Consider the following 8,977-nt stretch of genomic DNA (forward strand, 5'->3'; position numbering starts at 1 on the left):
GTTGTTGTTTTTAAATTCCCCCATAGCAGTAGTTAGCAGCTATGTGTGGTGTGTATGTGTGTTTTCAAATTAGGGTTACTATTCCTGAAACAGAGGGCTTTATTTTGCACTACTGAAGAATCAGTAGAAACTCTTCTAGTTCTGTCTGAAGTTCTTTGCTTATGTTCAGAGAATTAATTAGCCTGTTCTACAGTGTTAGTTTTATCAGTCATTGATGCTATTTTTTTTTCCTATTGTCAGTAACACTTTTCTTTTTTCCGCATTGCTACTCAACTTGCTTCATTATGGGCTTGAATGGTCTTTGAAACCTTTGACTTCACCGCACCGACAGTATTGCAACATAACTAACCTATACTGAAGTATCCTCTTTAGTAGCTACAACTCATCCTCATTCCATTGGAGTAATAGCACTTTTTTTAAAACCACAAAATCCAAAACCTAACAAGATTGTGATGAAACATGTGTGTATCATAAAATCTAGCAATCATCTGACAGAAAGAATTAACTAAAGGAAGGGAAACCAGCTCAGTCTGTTTAATGTCAGACCTGAGTCAGCCTAGAGTTAGAATCACAGAGACATTACCACTGCCTTCACAAAATGAAACCATATAAAAAATTGCCACAAATAATTTGCACAAAATTATTGATATTCTGATGGGCCAGTTGTCTGAGCTATGCATGAAAGTTCTCAACCCCCTTTTTTGGACACTAGATAGGATACGTTTTCTTAATTTATCTCTCTCCTCTTACAATAATCAGACTTATCACAGCAATTTCTATTGTTGAAAGTTTATGTGAACTTGCATAAATTTGGTGAACCAATGAAATCCATTTTGTTAGAAGAAAGTATTTTTAAATACATACATATATATTTATATTTTGAGTTCCAATTTTTCCCTTTCTACCCCTTATCTACCCATTGAAATAACAAGCAATGTGATATCAATTATACATGTGAAGTCATGTAAAACACATTTCAATATTAGTCATTTTGTAAAAAAAAGAAAGCAAAATAATGTGATAAGGTATGTTTTAATCTCACTCACAGTACATCAGTTCTCTCTCTGAATGTGATAGCATTTTTCATCATGGGTCCTTTGGAATTGTCTTGGATCACTATATTGATTAAGGTAACTTTTTTATAGCTGATCATTACTATTATTGTTACTATATACAATGTTCTTCTATAATGTTGCTCACTTCAATTTGCATCAATTCATATAAGTCTTCCCAAGTTTTCTGAAACCCTTTGCACCTCATTCATATCTTATAAGACAATAGTATTCCATCACAGTCATATGCCACAACTTATTCAGCCATTCCCTGATAATTCTTTGCCACCACAAAGAGAGCTGCTATAAATATTTTAATATCCTTTTCCCTTTTGGATTCAGACCTAATAGCAGTTGTTGGATCAAAGAGTATACACAGTTTTATAGCCCTTTGGGCATAGTTCCAAATTGTTCTCCAGAATGGTTGGATCAGTTCAGAATTCCACCAACAGTGAATTAGTATACCTATTTTCCCCCACATTCCTAGGGAAAAAAGCTTTTAAGGCAGTATTTTACTTGACTGAATTTAGTGATTTTTGTTTTGTTTGCTAAAATATGAGTGCAGTGGGAACTTTTATTACCCATTCTTTTCAGTCAATTGAAATGAAAGATGTTGCCTGCTGTAAAGATATTTGAAAGATTGACTTTTCCTTTCTTATATAGTTTTCAAAATGCCTTTGATACATGCATAGCAGGATTTAGAATTTGAAGTCGAGCAGTCACTCATGTAACCTATGTGAGGTCATCCTAACCACTAGCTAATTTTCCTTATTCATTCTCATACTAGCTTCTTGGGCAAAGGTTATATTTTGATTACTTACTAAAATTTCAGCATGTTTCATTTGCTGAACAATTAGCTCTGACCCCTACCCCATATTTATTTTAAAAATTGAAGAAACTTCTTTTCCCATAAGTTTTTGCTCACCTTTTACTCTAACCTCCCTAAACTGAAAAACTTCTAAAATTGTTGGCTATGAAACAAAAGTGCAAAAAGAATAAAAAAAAAAAAAAAGTTCTTTAATTATCAGGTTTAAGAAAGATGACAGCTACAGTTATCTTAATCATCACTGTAATTTCTGACCTAAATGCTAGAAACAATCCCATCCTTCAATTTTCACAGAATGTCAATTAAAGTGGCTTCATGTTTCTTTGCAATATAATATTGCAAATAGTTATGTAAAGGGGAAAAAAGTTCTCAATACTCTTTGTCTCTCTATCTCCGATCATTTTCTTTTCAGAAATTACAGGTAATGCTCCAGAATAGCAGTTTAACTGCCAGTCTCTGAATATTCTATTTCCACTTAAATATACATTAACTTTATGTCTCAGTGTCTATATTATGTCTATATTAAGTCTCAGTGGGAGAAGCTTTAAAGGGGATGCTGTACATGAGCAGTAATGTAAAACAATATCGGTTGATAGTAAGTATTTTCTGGATCACCTTTTAACGGGGTAATAATTATTGTCATATCTTTCATTGTGAGCATTTAGAAGCTCCAACTGTCCTAGACTTTAAGAATCAATTCTTCAAAATTCTTAAAATTTGTATTACCTCCAGAAGAGACTATGTCTAGTACAGCTACCATCTTTACTTTCCTTGGTGCCATTTCTACTCATTAATAACATATCAAGGACCAAATATGGTGGCAGCATTGTCATTGATGGAGAAAATAAAAACATTTATATAAGGCTTATTATGTGCCAGGCACCATCCTAAGTACTTTACTAATATTATCTAATTTGCTCCTCACAACTATTTTGTGATGAGGAAACTGAGACAAACATAAGTAACTTGCCCAAGGTCACACAGCTAGCACATTAAATGAGGCCTGGAGGTCTTTCTGATGAGATGATTGATGAGTGTCTCCATGAATTTTCTGTAAATCTGTGATGGTTTCTTCCCCTCCTCCAACTCTTGTGAAGCAGTGTGTATCAGCAAGAAACCCAGCATACAGAGGAGGATCTGCTGTACAAGTTCTTAGATCTGCTTTTCTAAAATGAAAGCAACTTTTGAGGGGTCAACACTAACTACATGCCTTCTCCCCACATTGCCATAACAGGAGCTTCCTCCAGATACTCTCAGGTGCAGGCTCTAATGAACCAAGTTCGAGTCTGCTCCAACCCTCGCTTCCAAGTCCTGAGAGACAGCTGGGCAACAAAGCCAACAGAGTGAGTTCCCTAGGGGGACATAGCACTTCTCCCCACCAACCATAGGCAACTCTACCTCTTGCGTCTCAAATTGACCCAGGAGCACATTCAGGTTTCCTGCCTTACCTTTCAGTCTTTATCTTTCTCCAGATTGAATTCCAGGCTCTGGGGTTCTTCCTCCTCCTTCCTCCTCCTGCTCTTGCCTAGGTCTGCATGCAGGCAGCTTTCCACTCCTACTCCATGACTCATCTATACTAGTATACAGGCACTTTTCTACTCCTGTTCCATGACTCCATCCCAATCTCTCACTGCTCATGCCTCAGCTCTGCATACAATACAATCTCAGAGCTCTCCTGGGGCTCAGAACCATAGCCACCACAACTGGGAAACAATGAACAATTATCCCACTCCCCATACTTTATATTTAATTTGTAGATCCTGTCAACTATACCATAATATATCAGCAAGCACCCCAGCATCCACAGGAAGGCCTGCTATACAGGCCCTTGGATTTACTTTTCTAAAAGGAAACCAACTTTTGAGAGGTCAACACGCTACTTTAATTACATTCACCAACAGAGGAAATAGAAGCAGAGAAATAAAGACCAACAGGGCTTCTGTCTGACCATAAGCAATATATACATCACAGATCAAAAGACAGATCCAACAATCTGACCATTACATACATACATAGTTACTAGAGAGAGAAACATCAACATCTGGATTTCAAAGGAGGGGAGGAGCTGGCTACCCAGATCTTCATCTGGCACAGGAACCTTCTTCCAAAGAGTAAACCCCAAAGCAAAACTTCACCTCAGAGTGTGTATACACACACACACACACTTTTCAGAGCCTGAGTGTATGACCCCAGTGCCTCCTTAGCAATTAACAAAAGGTGTGGGCCTTAACCCTCCCCCTACCTGAGGCCTATTAATGAGTGGGGAAGATTTTTAGCTCCCCTTACACAGTACTACTCAATATTCAACAATATTTCACTTTAGGAAGTTAGAAACAAGTTTCTATTCTAAACCAGCATTGTATATGACACATTTTTCTCCTGGCAAACTTACTAAGCATTTACTAGATGCTTCTAAGGCTTTTGGAGCTCTTTATTGCCACTATTGATTTGAATTAAACTTGCTTAGGAAAGTAAAGTAATAATCCATGTCAGTGTCTTTACCCATTTCCTTATGATTTGAGTTAACCTCTTAAATATGTAAGGTTGCAGTTGACTCAGTGGCATGCCATATTCTCATATTATTTTTTTCCTTCTGAGCTGGTATTGCTTTATAATTGCAAAAACACAGAAATGACCCATACGCCCAATAAACAGTGAATGATTAAATTACGGTATAACAATGAAACAATATTAGTACACCATAAAAATGACTAATTTAAAGAACATATAGATATATGGAAAGACATATAAGATGATACTAAGAAAGAATCAAAATCACACGTGCAATAAATCAAACACATAAGATAACATTTGATGAATACATACATACATAGAAATGAATGATTTGCTGAAGAGCAGAAAACGAGTTAAAAACAATTTAGTCAATGTACCATAGAAAGAAACCTTTGAAGTCAGGGTGACCTGTGTTTGAATCTTTGCTCCTCAAACATACTCACTTTCAGTGAGTTACTTTACTCCCTGGGGGTGGGGGTGGGGCAGGGAGAGAAGAGAAAGACAAGTCACTTAAGACTACTTGTTACAGAGTAGGTACTAATCTAAATTAAAGGGAATTTCCTCATCAGGAGTTCTTTTTATCAATAAAATCACAAACCAGGTTAAAAATTAGTGAACTGTGTCCATGCAAACATACATACATACACATACACACACACACAGATATATACACCCACACACATATATATCTATATATATCATATATATATGAATTTATACATGATGTATAAGCTAACTGAAGCAGGGGTTTTTTTCCTATTTGTTTTTGATGGTAGCTTTGTCAATCAGCACTCAGAAGGACAGAAGAGAAAGTCATGTGTACAAACTTCAATGAACATCTAAGAAGAGATTTTTCCTCTTAAGTTCATATTATTCTTCTTCTACTAATAGGTGCAACTATCTTTTTTTTACAGGTCCTCACACATGTGTAAGAAAACACAAATATCTAACTGCAACAAATACAAACCCTATAAATTGCCCTTAAATGCATATTGTCTTTTTTAAAAAAATTTCTATCGGAAGTCGGAAGGACAAAAGAAAGACAGTTCACAATTTATATCCAGATCATGCTCTGAGTTCCATTAAGCCTAGGGATTATAATAATTTTATGACCTTAGATAAATTTTCTTTTTTATCCTTCAGGGAAGGAATGAGCTACACAATGGAAAGTACAAAGACCAATAAAGTAAAGGAACAAACTACTCTGATGTTAGACTATATTTACAACATTTTCAAAAGTATTCCATTGGTAATTAAACTTGATCTATCTTGAAAAATTATTCAATAAATTCAGTATTCCTTAAAATATTAGTCCAATGTCACTAAACTATAAGGTCCATAAGGAGACATACCATGTTTTAGTTAAACTTTAAATCCTCCCTGTTCCCAAGGTATAGCACAATGTTTTGCACACAACAAGTACTTAATCAATGTTTATAATTTGATGAATGAATAAATTAATTCTAAGTATTGGCTTGTAACTATTCCTTAAAAGAGGTGGACATTGCATTTCAAACTTTTAAGTTGGAAAAAAATGTTGAAAATAAAGACTACTTCTCATTGATCCTGCAACAACAAAAAGTATCACTTCCACTAGCCGATATTGATTAAAGTGTGGCTTTCTTTAAAAGCTTTCCCTTGTATCATTAAAAAGACATACTTTGTATACAATTATAAATGCATTTCTGCCACTGTGTTCAAAAAGAAAATTTATCTCGTGAAAAAAAAGGAACAAAGGGCCATCATGGGAATTTATTACCACTTAAGAAGGATAATATTCAATCCCATAGATCAAGACTTCCAGAGTGTGATTTGCCATGACAAATTTACCTTTGTTGATGGATTTTCCAATGTGTTTTCCTCAAGGTGCTTTTTTTAGATGTGTAAGAAACAAAGCATGTAATCGACAGTTGTGAAAGGAATGAGTTGGCATTCTTTTTGCACAAAGGACACAGGAAAGGAAGAACAAGAAAAGAGTGGTCCAGTTAATTTTTTTACCATGCAACAGTACGTCATCCCACATTTTGTATGCTCTTTAAAAAAAATGTACTTGGAGGCTTTGAAGCCCTTTTTAGAGGCTCAAAGTGAGTCTCACTGTGGAGTATCCTGCCAAGTCTTCACATTGCATTGACTCAATAAAAATATACCTTATCCTACAAAAGGCAGCAGACACTTGATTCTATCCAAACATATGAAGAAAAGAAAGAACAAAAAATAAGGGTGGATTAGATGTGGCAGTATATAGAGTACTAGAGGGCGAGAGGTATTTGTGCCCAAAGGAAAAGAACCTAGAAATCAAGGTGGGGGGAGGGCTCTGTCCTCAGCTAATTGTGGTTTATTCTAAGAAGCAAGCTAACAAGTCTTCCATACCCCCTAATGTAAGGAAGCTGTATTCTGGGGAGGGGGGAAGAGGGAAGAGTAGGGGGCAAGAATGAGGAAGGAAGCCATAGACAAGCTACTAGGAATACATGAAAGAGGCTGAAAGGAAAAAAGGAGAGGATGTCTGGGTGTAAACCTACCTCCTAAGAAGATAAAAAATAAATTAATAAAGGCAGAGGTAAGTAGGAGTAAAATTCAAATAGAGCTCTAAATATATTGAGGAATCATCATACAAAGAGAAATAATATCTAGGTCCCTGATTAATGTGTGATGAAGTAATGGAATTCTTTGAATTCACACAGCAAATTTCCATAGGGAAAGAACCAATTACCATATTTTGCAAAATTATAATTTCAAGTAGTATGGTTTTGAATACATGCAAACATTTCATGGTGCACTAATTAGGACCCAGTTATAATAAAAAATCTTCATGTTTTTAAAAGAGCAAATTCTACATACTCCTCAAAAATAATATAGTCACATCAAAAAACAAGAAAATGGATCAAAAGAAGAATAAAATATCTAAAACAAGCTATTAAAATGAAGTAGGTCATAAATCATAGCTCTTAATGCATAATGAAAGAAGATAAAAAGTCAATACAGAATTTACTAGATATGGCAAAGAGTTTCTTTAAAGAAGTGGTAACTGAAATGACAGATTAAGACAAAAACACAGAAGTAGAAGAAAAATTGACAGAAATATCAAAAGTCAATAACATTTTAATTCCTTACTGAGTAAAATAATTGATCAAGAAGAAAGGATAGAAATAAGCTAAAGGTCACAGTTCTCTCAAATGATAATAATCCACCCCCTCCTTTCTCTCTCTCTTTCTCTTTCTCTCTCTCTCTCTCTCTCTCTCTCTCTCTCTCTCTCTCTCTCTCTCTCTCTCTCTCTCTCCCTCTCCTTCCCTCCCTCCCTCCCTCTGTCACACACACATTCCTTAAATACCTTACCATATAAGAAGATTGCTCAGAACATTTGAATAGACAAAAAAAAAAAAAGGACTGATGTAATGAATTCACATATGGCTGCCAGACAACAAGCTCTATAATTGAAACGCCAAGTTGTATATAGCAATTGAATTTTAGAATTTTAATTTCAAACAACAATGCCAACAGCAAATCAATCAGTGGCAAGAATCTCAGTCACAAAGAAACATCAGGAAGAATACACTAGGATTGATCCTTAGCTAAAAATAAAATATGATCATCCAAAAAGTAAAAGCTCTCACACTATAATCTCAAATAGCATAGTTAGAAAAGTTAATCATATCAACAACAAAAACATCTTTCCCAAAAAGAAGGAAAAAAAGAAGGAAGCAGAATATTTCACTTGCCAAGATTCCAAACCAAAAAAACAAGGAAGTAAAAAAGTAAAATTATCAAAGAATGATTGAATAAAAATATATTGTTTCAAAAAAAAAGCAATTGAACTAAGTAGTAAAATGACAAAGAAAGATCATGAAGGAAAAATAATAAATTATTTTTTTAATTATAAATAGGAATAAAAAACAAGATAAAAATAGGAAAATCTCATTTAACACTATTGTAAAGTTCATAAAATATCTAGAAGTCAGTCTTTTGAGTCACATTAAAGAGTCACATAAATGTAACCTTGGAAAATTCTGGAAAGTCAATCCCATTTGCACTCCCACCAACCAGTTGGGTCCTCAGAGCAAGTTTCTCCCTCTCCTCCAGGGTTCTATAATTCTATTGGCTTCATACACCTTTCTGCTATGTTCTCCCCTTAATCTATCACCAGTTCTAGTAACTCCCTTATATTATCATTAGCACCCCACTATTATTTAACTAATTAATATCAACTTATTAAATTCTAACTATGTGCCATTTGTTAAGCACCAGTGATAGAAATGTAATCCTGCCTTATCCTCAAAGAGCACATATTCTAGTGAGGGAAGACAACATAAATGAAGAACTGAAATTGAGGGGGATAAGGAGTTACTTGAATGGGTATAAGGCTCACAACAAGGAGACAAAGAAATCCAGTGGGTGAGAAGTGAAGTTATTCCTGGGTACTTCCCAAACTCTTGGTCCAGAACAAGGACTCACCAATCAGAAGAGAGGTTCTCAGGGTGTAGGCATCATCATCATGAGAGGGCTGTAGTCAAAGAAGTGAAGCCTAAAGCAGAAGTAATAGATTTGGTAGTGAAGTGAGTGGAGTCTGGGTGCCTAATATAAATGACTG

General features: G+C 35.1%; 1 long non-coding RNA gene across 1 annotated transcript; it reads left to right on the forward strand.

Moving 5' to 3' along the window:
• The first annotated feature begins 2,352 nt into the window (after positions 1–2,352).
• LOC140523841 (uncharacterized) lies at positions 2,353–6,544 on the forward strand. The gene is made up of 3 exons (XR_011973488.1): positions 2,353–2,473; positions 3,113–3,221; positions 6,259–6,544. It is a non-coding gene; the product is annotated as an uncharacterized lncRNA (long non-coding RNA).
• The last annotated feature ends 2,433 nt before the right edge of the window (positions 6,545–8,977 follow it).

This window comes from Notamacropus eugenii, chromosome 2, assembly GCF_028372415.1.
Source record: "Notamacropus eugenii isolate mMacEug1 chromosome 2, mMacEug1.pri_v2, whole genome shotgun sequence".
NCBI classification, from domain to species: domain Eukaryota; kingdom Metazoa; phylum Chordata; class Mammalia; order Diprotodontia; family Macropodidae; genus Notamacropus; species Notamacropus eugenii.